General features: G+C 37.8%; 1 protein-coding gene across 4 annotated transcripts in view; it reads left to right on the forward strand.

Annotated features, from left to right (window-relative positions):
- Positions 1-14,870, forward strand: part of JAK2 (Janus kinase 2) — a 91,731-nt gene continuing 76,861 nt past the window's right edge. For 2 of the 4 annotated variants that reach the window (XM_054810965.1, XM_054810958.1), the window contains exons 1-2: positions 1-143; positions 892-1,012. The gene's annotated coding sequence lies outside the window, so the exon portion shown is untranslated. Of the gene's footprint in view, positions 144-246; positions 331-891; positions 1,013-14,870 lie in introns of those variants that run through there. The other 2 variants (XM_054810962.1, XM_054810960.1) reach the window with 2 other exon arrangements.

Raw genomic sequence — 14,870 nt, forward strand, 5'->3', positions numbered from 1 at the left:
GGAGGGCGGGGCTGCCGCGCGGAGGCAGCGGGCAGAGCGGGGCTCGGCACGCTGCCGCCGCGTCCCCCGGCGCCGTGCATGGGGAGAGAGCGGGCGCCGAAGGCGAAGCTGCCTGCCCGCTGGTCTGCCCAGCCGCCGCCGGGGTGAGTGGGGCCAGCGCCGCCCGGCGGCCGTAGCCCGCTGGCAGGAACGGGCGGGGGGTGGGGTGGGGTGTGGGGGGTGAGTAGGTGGGTGGCCGGGGTGGCGGTTACACCTCGGCGTATCCCGCGTCCTGTCCCGCTGGCGGAGAGCTCCGCCGGGGCGGCCGCCCGTTCCCGGATCCCGCGGCGTGTGAGTGCGGGGTCCGAGAGGGTAGGGGTGCGCGGTGGGGCTGGCGCTAGGTAATGCGGCGGCGGGGTCCCGTCCCGTCCCGGGCTGGGGGCGCTCGGCGGGACAGCCGCTGCTCTGTAGGCAGTACCTGGGGAGGGAGGGAGGATAGGAGCGCGGCAGAAGGGCTCTCGGTCGGCACGGAAGTCGCTTGTCTGGCGGTGTGTGTACGGGTCACTGTTGTGTGCCCCCCCCGCCGCGTAAACAGCGCTCCCGGGAGGCGGGACGGGCGCGGGTCTGACCTGGCCGGCGGAGGACCTGGAAGTCCGCCGTCCCTTTTCTGGCTGCCGTGGCTCGGTGAAGGTGGTGTGTTTTGCTGGAGAACTTCCTCGAGAATACTTACTTGTGCCGTTAAAAAAAAAAAAAGTCTCGTTGCAGAAGGGGGGCAAACACAGAAGCATCTGTGGTTTTTCTCTATATGCCTGTATTGAATTTGTTTCTGGGTGGGGAAGTGCTCCCTTAGATGTGGGTTATGAATTAGTGGATTTATTTTCACAAGACAAATTTATTATTTTTTTTTTTTAGAAAAGAATTTTGGATAAAACTTCTTCAGATTTTTTTTTCCCTTTGTGCAACTGAAGTCCAATTAGAACCTGGTTGGCTTTGTCTTCACATTTCCCCTTCTCACCTCTGCAGTCTGTAACAGGTGAGAAAATAATACCTTGCTTTGGTTATTCGTGAAGTATTTGTTGCCGGAGAGACATGTTCTTTTTGGTTGTTGAGCAGAGGGAAACATAACTGGGAAGATGGTGATGGCTACTTATAGCTTCAAATGTGATTTCGCACTTGAGATAGTTGCTTAATGGTCAGTGTTTTTAACATCTTAGCCCTGTACAGCTTTCCAGTTTATCATCTACTTCTCCATGGGTTCTATTGTTGGTCAAATTTAATATATATGTAGTTTAGTCGAGAGAGAAATATTTCTGCAGTTTGTATTTTATGTAAAATCAATATTGAGAGGAGATTGTAGAAAGATTATGTGCTCTGTTCAACAGGGTAGTTTAATAGATCAGTTACATGGATTAACTTTTTTCTATTCCCCCTCTTCCCCAGTCTTCCTAGTAATAGATATAGCAGTAATATTGTAGTGGTGTTCCTCGGGCATGCTCGTTTATCTTTGCTGGTTAGGACTGGTGACAGTAATTTGAGCATCGAGTAGGAACACAGTAGCTATCACTGTCGTCTTCCTGATGAGAATGAGTCTCAAGTGACTTCCGTGGTGTAAATGGAGAATTTTGTAGTAAACAACTTCAGTATTATAGAGTGAAATGATAGGGATTTTAAGCAGCGGTGTGCTTTCCAGCGAAGCCTTAAATCTGAGCTGTTTACAGAGTTTTTCATTTTCATAAGTGCCAACGACAGCAACATAGGGAAGTAGTGTTCACTTCTGGGAGGGGAAGTTTAATGAGCAAGGAGTTTACAGAATGATTGGCTGGAACTGCAGAATGGAAAATGAAAGGAGGCTATTGGTGCTTCTCACATGTAGCTGTTAAGCATGCTGATTGGGCTAAAGAAAAACAAAGTTTAAATCTCTGTGGAATAAGCATTTCCAAACTATGTGAAGTTAATGTTATGTATGACCACAGAATACTACTAAAGTGAATGTCACTGTCATCTTGTCCTAGCAATGGCATCTTCTTGCTGAAGTTGTAAGACAAGCAGTTGCTGAACTGAATTGTCATTTTTGCCATTGGTGTCTATCTCAGCTCTGGGGTGTTTTTATGGTATGACCTTACGTAAACAAAAAGCTAAGTGATGATGTTTGCAGTTGCAGGAAATAATCTAGCATCTCAGCTGAAAGAACTTTAAGAGGGAAATAAACAAGATTCAGAAATAGAGTGATATTAAACAAATACATTAATTAAGTGGTGTTAGTTATGGATAAAAGAGAACTATCAAAACTTACGAAACTTTCATTAAAAAGCAGATTAACATAATTGAACATGCAGTAATTAAAAAAATATTTGTTTTAATGATGTTTGGAAAAAAACAACTGATCTAGAAGAAGGCAATCAAAACCTCATGGCTTTTTTATGAAAATAACTGGAGCTTCAGTTGAAGGCTGAACTAGATGACCTCCTGAGGTGCCTTTCAACCTGCATTATCCTACCCTACTGCTACTATGTTGTTACAGGCTAGCATTTCTGTTATAAAACTCCCCTTCTTTTTACTTAGGCTTCTATGCAAATATCAACACTGTTATTAGGCAATATACAGTTACATTTTTTCTATTTAACTTAATAGAGCTGCTGTTTCAAAGCCTCTGACCCTGGCTGTGCACTGATTTCAGTGGGTTCCATATGAATTCGTATGTCCACCCACAGGGTTCTCAGCATGAGCCCAGTAAGATGACTAATATGAGTAAGACTCGCAAGATCTGAGTCAACATTTGAGCTCAGGCTTGCATTTGTGTTTCTCTAACTTGTTTCAGATGTGATTTCTTTATCAGCAGGTATATGAGGAGCTTTCTTGAATTTCTGGTATGAGATTTTGCAGATTATTCCATAAGGTAGATTTGTCTTTATGGAGACTGGAAACCCACACAAAAATGTATATATAAAATTAAGCTTCTTTACAGTAGTTCAGCCAGAAGAACTGTAATCAGTTTTATTTGCCACATACAAACAGGTGCTTTTTGCTGCATGCTGTGCTGATCTAGAGACTACGTTATATCTCTCACTTAAATGGGCTATATGCCTCACAATACAGTGAGAGCTACAAGCTACAAAATGCCTTGCACTTGTAAGGTATTTTGTCACTTTCAGTTGTAACCTATGAGATGCTGGAAGAAAAAAGACAGTGCCTCATTCCAGTGTTGAGGTCTCTTGAGTTATGCAGTTCTGAATGCACAGAGATCTGAGTCATAAGGACAATGATTCAATCCCCTTGTGTTATCATGGGTATTGAGGTATAGCTGATTTGATCTTTGAAAGTAATTCCTGTCTTTCTTTGTCTCCTGTTGATCTGTACTAGAAAGCAATTTTCTGTGGAGAAAAATCTAAGTACTTCTTGAGCAGACAAGTAGAATGACTTGCCTGGAAGATAATTGTCTATCTAATTTTGGTTATGAAGTCACTGCATCACACAGTCAAATATGATTAGTTAAATCTGACTTGTAGGAAAAAAAAAGTCCAATGTGGTGCCGCTGACTATTGATTTAAAATCAGTGCGAGCATTGTCCTTTTATGATGTGAGTTATCCCTGCATCTATATCTTTGACAGTGACTTCACAGTAGTATTACACAGTTCCTTTTGTTGTTAGTAGATTGCTTTTTAATCATGCTTGAACATTTTTTTTTATATTGGGAAGAGAGGCATAAGCTCTTGATGTTTTGATTTTCTGTACAGCTGTCCCTTCTGGCCTTTTTTCTGTTTGTTTTTTGTTTGTTTCATTGGGTTTGGGTTTTTTTCCTAGTATCATTAGTATTTGCCCATAGCTCAAATCTATGAATTGAATCTGGCATTCTGTGTTTTCTGTGGTGTCCCAAAATACAATATTCCAGGTGAAATGAGAATGTTTTCAATCCCATTCTTTGTTCATTGGAACACTTTGGTTCTTGTCTTGCGTGTGCCTGTATTAAGCAGAGATTCTGTTGAGCTGCACATCCTGTTGCATATTTATTTTGTTTATCTGCTTACATTTGGCTTAAAACTCAAAGCCATGTGGGAATAGCTGCAAGTTACTCTTTCAGGAGTTTATTATTTTGTAATTGTTCACATTGCATGTTATCTGTCTTCTGTTTTTCTGCTAGCTCTCAATTTTGACCCTGCTCAAGTATCATGTTAACTGGTCACCACCAAAGTTGTTTTTAGGTTGTTGTTGAATACGTACAAGAAAGCTGAAAAAGATACTCCATTCTAGACCTAGGAAATAGAGCTGGAGCATTTTATGGACTTATTAAATTGAAGATTGATTACTTAGGCTGGGACTTTGAAAGTACTTATATGCTTGCATAAACTTGTATAGTATGGTATTTCTTGCTCTGTGACATCCCCATATAGAACCTTTTCTGATGTTTACCTCAGTTCTTGAACTATGTTCCGTTCGTGATATGAAATTTTTTATTGACAGTCTAGTGGAGCTATCCTAGCTGGTATTCCCTTTACCATTTTGCTTGTGCTCTCGAGCAGTTGCGGTAGATTTTAGGGTTTAAGGAAGTCTTTTGTAAGTATTTTAAATGAGTAAATATATGATATATGTTCAAAGTGATGTGATTAAAGTTATTTGCATGTAAATTAAGAATTAAAAATGTTTCTTTATGTGACTTTATTGGTCTTAATGATTTCTTTTTTGTAGCCTTTAAGAAGAATAATTATCAAATCAATTGAAATTAGTTTGTGAGACTTTTGTGCAAAGCCATCCTGTTTCCGAAAAGCAGAGTATAGGGACAAGAACTTTGAGATTTTTTGGGGGGTTTAGTATTCTAGAGGAATAGTGTCAACATTTCTTAGTCAAGCATTGACCCTTTGCATATATAAAATGGATCTTTAGGAACATGTCTAGTGTTAAATGAATATTTTCTGTCTTTGTTCTCCATTAGTCTTGGCTAACTACTAGGATTTCATAGCTATGAGCAAAATGTTCATCATTAAGTGGGTTGTGCTACAGCCTGGGTTTCCAGCACTGTGAGATATTTTTAAAGTAAGAAAAAACTTTGACTTTTAAATGTCTAATCTTGCTACATATAAATATACAGTAAATTTTGTACCTGTATTTCTGAAAAAAATTTTAGAGGCCTCTGTTGTTTAACTGCAGTAAGATTGGGAGCCCTGTTAACTGCAATGTGGAATTATGGGATTGCTTGCATGGATTCATTTATAGAGATAGGCCCACCATTTTACTGAATATACTAGGTAAAACTTGACTATCAGACTAATGCAAGAGCGTTTGAGGACAAAGGCTATTGGAAAACAACCATTAATTAGTAATAAAATATGGGGGTTTGTGAGTTAAAAATGTGCTTTGGAAACCTATTAAGATAGTCAAATAACATAGGAGGCTTTGAGGTTATAACGACAAAAGCCTCTTAAAAATATAGTTTTCAAGTGAGGGTTAATGTTGGAGGATGAAGTTTGGAAAAAAATACAAAGTCTGTTATGTGTGGTATAGTTGGTGTACTGCATACTACAGTAGGCAGTATAAGCCAGCAAAAATCTTCTCTTTTGCAGCGTTTCCCAGTTGTGGAGAATTCTGACATTCTTTTATGTTTGGTGCTGGTTCTGCAAAATTTAGCAATAATGTATTTTTTTGTTCATAAGTTAACTATAATACAGTTGCAAGGGACAGTAATCCCCAGCTTGCTCTATACTTGTGTCTGAAGTAAAGGAGCAAAAGTTTGCCAAAATGCAAAAGGGAAATAAGGCTGCTTACATGTTTGTTGCATCCCCATCTATATGAAGGAGTGCTCCTGTGTGCTGGGAAATCAGGAGCTGGGCCCAAAGAGCAACTGGTCTGTATGAGGTGGCATCCCCCCAGGGACAAGCAGAATCAAAAGCATTCTTATTCCTACCCTATATTCTACAAAGGTAAAGAAGGCAAATGTTATCCTCCGAAAACAGAGGGAATAAAAGGAGTCAAATTAGGTGAAACCTTTAAAATACTTTCCTTACAGTTGAAGGAAGCAAAACTGGACACAAAGCCAAACTATTTCCATTTTATAGGTTGCGTGAAGACTGCCAAGAGGATTGGTGAACCTGAAAGCTTGCATGTTTTTCAACTTCACCATTAAACTACTAAAGACATTTCCTCTCACTATGAAATGTACCTCACATGGAGAGAATTGCTTCTTGTACAAACTGATTTTGGAAATTATAACTGGCATTTCTGATCTTATTCGTGACACTATTTTGTCATACTTTGCAGCACTGGCAGTACAGGTTCTCTCTTTGGATTCTTTTTTGAACCACTAGAAGTTTTATTTTAATATGGAATATATTATAGTCCTATAATAATGTGTACATAGAAATGTCTTCAGTTTTTATTGTCTTGTAAAATCAGATTTAAGCCAGTTCTACAAGACTGTATTCTTTAGAGTTTCAGGTTAGTTATGTGAGATTTGAATGACCACTTCCATATATTATCAGTGCTAATATGCAGGTTTTAAGCAACAGATTTATTTTTATTATATTGACCAATTGTCTGCCATGCATATTTTTCTGATTTCTGCACTGAGTAAAATAGTGACACTCTTTTGGGTTTTTGTATTTTGATACCTTGAGGTTTTGCTCTTTGGAGCAGTAGAAAGCAGATTCTACCTACTTAGCAACTGATGGCCAAGGGACAGGAGAATTCCTAATGCCAGGGAAAATGGGTGTGAATCCAAGCAGAGAAAGAGTTTTGTGCTTTCTGTCAGGAATTTTAAACCTTGAAGCTCCAGAGATCTAACAGTAAGTAGAGGTTGTAGTTTCATTATGTGTTTTAGGTGTCCTCTTAAACTCTGTGGTGCACAAGATATTTCTTTCCTCAGCCTCTCACAAACAAAGGAATTTGCTGCTCCATTAGTTTTGTAAACATAATAGCTCTTTGTAGGGCTGTGCTGTGAACTGTATCACAACTGTGACCTAAGTTAATTTTTTTTTTCTCTTTTGGAACAAGTGGCACGAGGGAAGGGGAATGGACAGACTAACTTCTCAAGCTGCCTTGCAGTGCCAGAGAAAATGTTGTGTAACCACATCCTGGATAACCCCAAAGATGGGCTGAGCTACGAAAGAAATTTTGGGTTCCCAGTGGAATCTGAGGACATGGGATTGCACAAGACCCAGATCCTCAGCTGTGGGCAATAAAGCATGTGTCAGTCCAACAGCTGGCTCCCAAAAGGTTGAGACTTTGGAACTATTCTGACAACTGTGTAAATAGGTGCATGGTTGTCTTTTAATTGCTCTATACCTGGGTCTTCATAAACCTTTGTAACTATGCTGTCTGTCAGGAGGTTTGTGAATAAGTACTTCTGGTTGCTTTCATCTTAACCTGGCTTCAGTTAAAGGTGACTTCAAGGTAGCTGGCTAACATTAGGACATTATATTCCTATGAATCTTTTGATTCCTAAAACTGGAGCCTAGCACACTAAAATGGTGTTTCGGGCATTGAAGGGATGATGGATTTGCACTAAATTTCAATGAGCATTTTGGAAGCATGCTTGCAGAAGTTGGGGAGAAGCATGTTAGACTTAAGTTTGTGATAATGAGAATGTAAAACTGTTAGTAGGACATAATGGGCCCTGTGCAAGGTGGGTGTAAAAAAATGAGCTGGAATCTTTACTATTCATTGTTATGCATTGGCAGACCTAAAAGCAGTGTGATGAAATAGACTGAGGCCAAAGTGGAGAGTAAATAAACCAGGAAGTTTATTTGGTTGAGGTTAATGAGATTACACCAGTAAAAGTCAGAACCAAATCAATTTGAAGCTATTTCTGTGATATAGTTGTATGTATGATTGTAACACACATGGATGTACTGGAACTAGCTCATATTTCAGCAGCTGGAAGCCACACCAGTGTAAATTGCACAGGACACTGCAAATTTCATGTTGTGTTTGCTACCCAAGCTGGTTCAGGTATATTAACAGTGTTTAGAAGGATATCTTTTGACTGCAGCAGACTTAAGCCATACCATAATTTTCTTGGGCTTTGGTACTTTTCCAAGCCTGTTTTCTAAGAGCTCTCCCACTTGCTCAGACTGATAGCTTATCAATATTTTTGCCTGTGAATTCACAAAACTGAGTTTTAAACTAACTTTAAAATGTTTTTATTTTGTTTTCTAAAAAAGACTGTAATATTTGTCAATTTTACGGCGAGTTTTGGCATAATTTTTTGAGGCTCTTGGACTTGAGGTAAAAATTTTTGGGTAAGTTGATATACATGATGTCTCTTTTTATTGTTTAAGATATTGCGCTGTGATTAGAAGACTGTGCAAGGTGGTGAAATAACATTTCTTACAGTCAGACTTTTTTGAAGAAAATTTGAAGTTTGTTATTACCTGATATTACAGAAAATCAACCACATACCATAATATGCCAGAAGGTATTGTCTGTCTAGTTTCTTGTTCCTGCAGTAGCCTTGTGGACTGACCTACCAAATTGTGTGAAACATCTTTGAGCAGCCTTATATTTAGATCACTTGAAGCCATTTCTGGAAATACGGAAAAGCTTTACTTTTAAACAGCATGCAGGGCACTTGGTGCTTTGTGTTAATCTGTCAAACTACTTTTCTCCTTCTCCCACATCTGAAGTCTATCTTGGCTAAGAAACCCAGTATTGTTTTGACTTGCCACAGTGTAGCTGAAGTATTTCTGACTGAGAATGCCTAAGGGGAAGTGACCTTGAGTGCCCTCTATCATACTGTAAAACAATGGGTTAAATATGTGTGGAGCCAGGAAAAGTGGTGGTCTGTTTTCATGCTCAGGGGACATGCAGAAGGAAAATGAGAGCGTATCATCCCTGATCTTGAGTGGACAGGCGGTTAATATAGATGAAAAGGTTTTCTCTAATTTAGTGTTTGTTTTAAAGAAAACCATTTGAAGGTGGTTATTACAATTCTGCTAAGGCCTAAATTTAGTCAAATAATTTAACTTTTGATTAAATAGAGATACTATATTCATAGAATCACAGAATAATTTACTGTGGAGGGGACCTCAGTGGGTTTCTCTTCCAAACTGCTGCCAAAAGCAGGATCAGTAATGAGGTCAGAAAGGGTTTCAAAGCTGTATCCAGTCAGGTCATAAAAACTTCCAGGGATGGAGACAGCACATCCACTGCTGGGCTGTCCTCAGGATGACAAACTTTCTCCTCATATCCTCTCTGAACTTCTTGTGTTTCAACTTGTCTCTTATCCTGTAAAGAGTCTGGCTTTGTCTTCTGAATAACCTCCTTGTTGGTACTGGAGGCTGCTGTTAGGTTCCCCAAAAGTCTTCTCCAGGTGGAAGAGGCCTCGCTCCCCAGTCTGTCCTCACAGGGTCTGTCCTACAGTCCCCAACTACATTGGTCACCTCTGCTGTGAACTCGTTCCTGTTTGTCAGTGTTTTTTATGTATTGGAGGGATGGACACAGAATTTTAAATTCAAGTAAGATCTGAATATCAGCAAAGTTCAAAAGAAAAGCCAGGACAGTAGGTGGTCAGAGACTTTTCAACAACCAAACTGGGAACATTTTCCTCTCCCAATTTATGTGTAAAAATAACCATAAGATGGTGAGATACATTGGTTTTAAATCCCTGCAGGACATTTTGACCAGAAACAATCTGTTCAGTTCATATAATTATAGTGCTTCCCTTCTTTAATGAACTGCTCAGTTTGAAATGTGAAATGTGTTTTGATAAATGTATTTGGTTATGTAGCATCATTAAATAAACATTTCTTTAGAAATGTTAACTGTAGATTTTTTTCTTTAGTGTTGTGTCTGGTTTTGTTACACTTCAATTTTCTAAATGCAGTGTGCCAGAAATAAGTTAAAAATTACTGTCTTGAAAACCATAGCCAATGTGCTTGTTTGCATAATGTAATTAATTAAACTCAAAGATAGAACACATTAAGTTCTATCATTTATTATATAAAATGCAACATAATGTGTCTTGTTTAATTAAAAAAGATTAGTTCAAACAACTATTTGACTGCTTCGGTGATTAAATGTGTGGAACTACAAAAAATAAACATGCAAAACAAGTGATTTGTATAAAAGTTCTCTTCAATTTCAGTCATAACTTAAAGAAGCTCTTTTAAACTAATTTGAATAAATCAATCTGTCTTGCCCTCAGATTGCTGAGGACTTAATTATGTATAGTTTATATACATGTGATACATATATTAGATTTTTTTTTTGGTTCTGTAAGATTCATGGACTGTTAAACCAACTGAAACTTTGCAGTATTGCAGCCTTTTGTTTTTGTCATGTCATTAAACTTCAACCAGTTGAGACCAATGCATTCTGTTTTGCTGGAATGTCTTCTAGAGCTAGTTACAAGCATATGCTGGTGGGATTTGGTTCTTTTGTCAAGCTGGATTCTTGAGTATGACTTCACAAGTCAAGTTAGTTTTAATATTTGCCTTTATTAACAGTTGCTTTGCAACCTCTTTGCTTACTAATAAAGTTAATTGTGGAATGTAAGTCTCTTCCCTTGAGGAACATAAATGTATGATGAATCAGTATGTCATTTTTTGCATCATTTAATGATATCTAAATTTGTTTAATAAGAGCTTGTACTATTGATATTATTTATTGCTAAAATGCTTCTATTTCTTACTGAGAATTAATCTTTTACTTGATAAGATAATTATGTATGTAATATTAGAAAACTTGTCTTCTGTTCCACTTCTTTTCATTTTATATTGCTTTTTCAATGTCGTGTTGCTGCCTCTATTATCAAATTAAGATGAGCTAAAATATTAGGCTGTCCTCTTGATTATTTAAGATTAGTTCAAAAGAGGAAAGAAGAAATTTTAAGAAATCCCAAATTGTTAAGCCAAATAGCTTTGTCTTGATTCTTTTCCTCTATTTGAGAAATATATCTGCTTGGAAGCAGTAAGCATGCATGTATTACCTCTATGGTGTTATTAGTTGAAACCATCTTTACTTATTTCTGGTTCAAAAGCAAATACAAATTCTCATCTAATTGTTAATTTGCTATAATCCATTGTAATGAATTTAGAATACTTATCTATTGTTTGGTGTGCAGTATCTTTCTGGTCATGACATAGTTTCCAGTTACTCACTGAGCCTTTAGAGAAAGAAGCAAAGCAAACAAAACTGATGGACGTCCTTTTGCTGTCAGGGAAACAAGATGGGAAATAATCCTCCTTGATAACACATTAAGGAGAAGAAAGAGAGACTGAGGTAACAAGAACATATAAAAGGCTCCCTGGCAAAAAAATACAAGATTCAGCAACAAAGTTAAATGGACTTGTAGACTCATTTGTTATGCTTACATGGCAGATGGTAGAAAAAGAAGTTTTTTAAAATTGTAAAAATGGACTTTCTCATATGAATGATATTGCACTACACACAAGATAACTATTTTGAACCTACAAATGAAAAAAGACAGTTTCAGTCAAAGACATTGTGAGGAGAGCATAATATATCCTGCTTCTGAATGGTTATGTTTTCTGTACTGTAAAAAAAGGAATTTTCTTCTTTTCCCACAACACTAAAAATATTGTTGCTTTTCTTCCTCACAGTAGTGAAGCAGGAGGTGAGTTTACAGGCAGAAGCAGGAACTCAATAGGATTCTGGAAGCAAAATGGCTTAAAGGAGGGAGCAAGTATTTGTGTCTTCATCCCTCCAGACGCCTCTCTGTTCTTTACCTCTGTTCTTTTTCAGAACTTTTCTGTCATGTTCAGCCACATCTCTTGTATTGTGGCTTTGTTGCTTTCTTACGGTCCTTCCTCCAGTCCCATTAATAAAAGAGCCATTAGCTGTGCTGTTGTTCCCAGAGTCAAGTAGTTTTTAAGATTGCTTCCTGATCTTGAGAGTAGTCAAGGTCTGACCTACTTGGAACCAAACTGCAGGGCCCAAATCCAGCCATGTGTTTCATCTTTCAGTTTACATTGGTGAAACATCCTTTTGTCTTTCTGGATCTGTTGTCGTCCTCAGATTTGCTAGAGCAAACTGCCTGGTCAAGTTTTGAGCATCTCTGGATGGGAAAATGGGAAGAAAATTAAATAACCAAAACCACATTACATAAAAGAAATATTAAGGTCATAAACTTCATGCCAAATATAGTTATATTTGCAAGCTGAGCTAAACTATATTAAGGTTGTCTGGGAAGTTGGAAAATTGATTGTCAATTGGAGAACTGTTGCTGGTTTTGAAGAGGAAATTAGTTTTGATGTGTTAGTGGAAGAAACAAGTTGCTTGTGAAAAATAGTTTGTGAAAAGACTCAGTTCTGTTAGCCTCAGTGGGGAAGGGTCTGGTATTGTGATTAGAATTTATTTGGAAGTGTGGGCAATGAGAAGAATTGATAGTTGTCTGGAAGGAGAAGAGACTGACATGTTGCTTGGCAGTAGACTGGATGAAAATTCATGTTTAGTCTGAAATACAGCAATAATGGGAGGAAGTAAAAATGTATTATGAATGAGGGGAAAAAAACAGATGATGGATGGGTAAAAGGGTGCAAGAAAGCATGGGTAGATGAGTGGTTCTGTACTAGAAATGCAAGCAGTGCAAGTCCTTGTATGTGTCTTTTAACCTTAATTGTTAATGTACATATTTAATTATTCTAGCAGTTGTAGGTGTTGGAAAGTACTGTGTAATTTCGAATTTCAGTGTGGTTGATGTGTTGAGAATGGATAAGTCCTTTCTTGTGATAAGCATTTGGAAATTTTCTTTTGTAACCTCAGTATAGACAATTGATCTAGAAAAAGACTGATGTTGGTAGGCTTTTGGGGCTGCTGTTCATGCTGTGTTTGAGTGTCTTGCTCACTTTTGATTCACCATGGTTGAGGGCCAGACACTCTGGCTGTATGTGAGCATTAAGGAATTCATAATTTAAGCTAAAATTATCTCTAAAATAAACTAGCACTTGTTTCTCCACCAAATGCTGTATCTAGCATATGTGCATGCACACATTCCTTACTAATTTTTCACCAATAGCTTTTTAGTTTCTTAACAGTGGACTGAGCAGAAATATATATTTCATATTGTGGTCTTTTCCTTGTTCAGACCATGTGATGGAATAAAGTAGCAGTTTAACAAACCTTTGTGTTTTATCACATCTCCGTTTTACTGTCACAAATAGTGTACAGGATTAGTTTTGCAATGGTAATTTGTGATCTCTCCTTTCCTGTTCGTTCCTACATAGTTTCATTTCCTTTTCTTTTATCTATGTAATGGATGAGGTCCTTTTTGAAGGCATAATTAAAATATCAGATCACAGTACTAATGACAGGTAGTAAATTGCTACATAAGACTAGACCTGTTTAAGTCACTGAAACAATTTTATACTCATATATAATTGTACATGCAATGTTTATAGTAAAATGTACAATTCTGATATTTTTTGAGAGGGAGTCTTTAGAGTATCATTGCATGCATAAATATACATTTACCACTCTATCTAAAATTATAACATGCCTATGTTTTATGGAGCATGGGAGTTAATCTAGGTTGTGATTGGAAAATTTCACATGCTTTCAGAATGAGATTAGAACATTGCAAATGTATTATTACTAATGCTACTGTTACTGCTAGTTTCAAAACATTTGAAAAGTATTCTCAGTGTTTAGCTAGTAGATCATTAAAATGGTCATCAAAATGCTACTGCTGGTCTGGTTCATACAAAGTCTGGCTTTAACAAATCTCATTATATGATTACAGCCATACTTAAAGTGTTAAATGGTGTGTACAAGTAATGAAAGAAATGGCAGGTCAGCTGTGGATTACTGTGCAGACTGTATGTGGGAGTGTCGGTTTGTTAATTTGTCTGTCTTTTTGTTTTTGCCCTTGTAACCTGGAAATAATAGTTGAGTAAAGAACATTATGTTTACTGTCAAGACTACTATGATAATTAGACTGTTTACTTGGAAAAAATGCATCATATCTAGACTCAATAATAGTAGCACATTATTTGATATCTGGAATTGTGTGTTTCTTTTATACAAAAAGTAGTAGATGAAGGAAAAAACTTGGGGCTTTTTTTAGCTCACTAATAGTGATGGAACTAATGGAGTTAACACTGTAATCTAAACTTGATCATGGTTTGGTAGAAATGAAATAATTTGCAGCTCAGCAGCAAGAAAAATTTGACAACACTAGCCTTAATGATAGCATGAAAATGAGTTTTCTAGAACCTTTTTCTGTATCTATTTTCTATATGTATTTCTAAGGTTTATATAAATTTGTAAGTTAACTTGTTTCCCTTTTAGAAGTCAGTCTTTGAATGCAGCCTGTTTGCAGATAATCCTGTCTTGTAGAGTTCAGCAGTCACATAATTAGCCTGATCAATAATTTACACTTTTAATGGATTATTTCTAATTACTGACTTGACAGCCGTTATACAAGAAGACATTGCAGATTATCAACTCCAAAAGCAACTTGTATGCTCTTGAGTGATAAAGAAACGAAATACTAGGGAGAGCTGGCTTTTTTGCTTTCTACAGAAAGGAGAAAAAAAAAAACCCAACAAATAAACCTCACAAAGGGGCAGAATGAGTTCCTTTGAGGAGTCCTGCTGCTAGGAAAGGAAGGAGGAAATGGGAAATAGAGAACACTCAAAATAAACAAAGGGAAAGGAATTTAAAGTGGGGAACTTTTACAAAATACAGAATAGAGCAAGGGTATAGATTAAAATGGAAGGAGCAGAAGAGGGTGTGGGGTCCGTCCCCACCTTTCCCCACCATTTTTTTTCCCTTTTGGCTTTTCAAGGGCGGGGAGAGGATTATGATGTATAAAAGAGAAGGGAAGACCATAAAACCAGAGGAAAAAGTTGAAGGGGATTTAGTTGCCAGCATAATTATAGTATTGCTGGACTGGAGGCTCAGGTTCAGAAGTATTTTGAGGCTTTACAGGCCCAGTATAGGC

The sequence above is a fragment of the Grus americana genome, chromosome Z, assembly GCF_028858705.1.
Source record: "Grus americana isolate bGruAme1 chromosome Z, bGruAme1.mat, whole genome shotgun sequence".
Lineage (NCBI taxonomy): Eukaryota > Metazoa > Chordata > Aves > Gruiformes > Gruidae > Grus > Grus americana.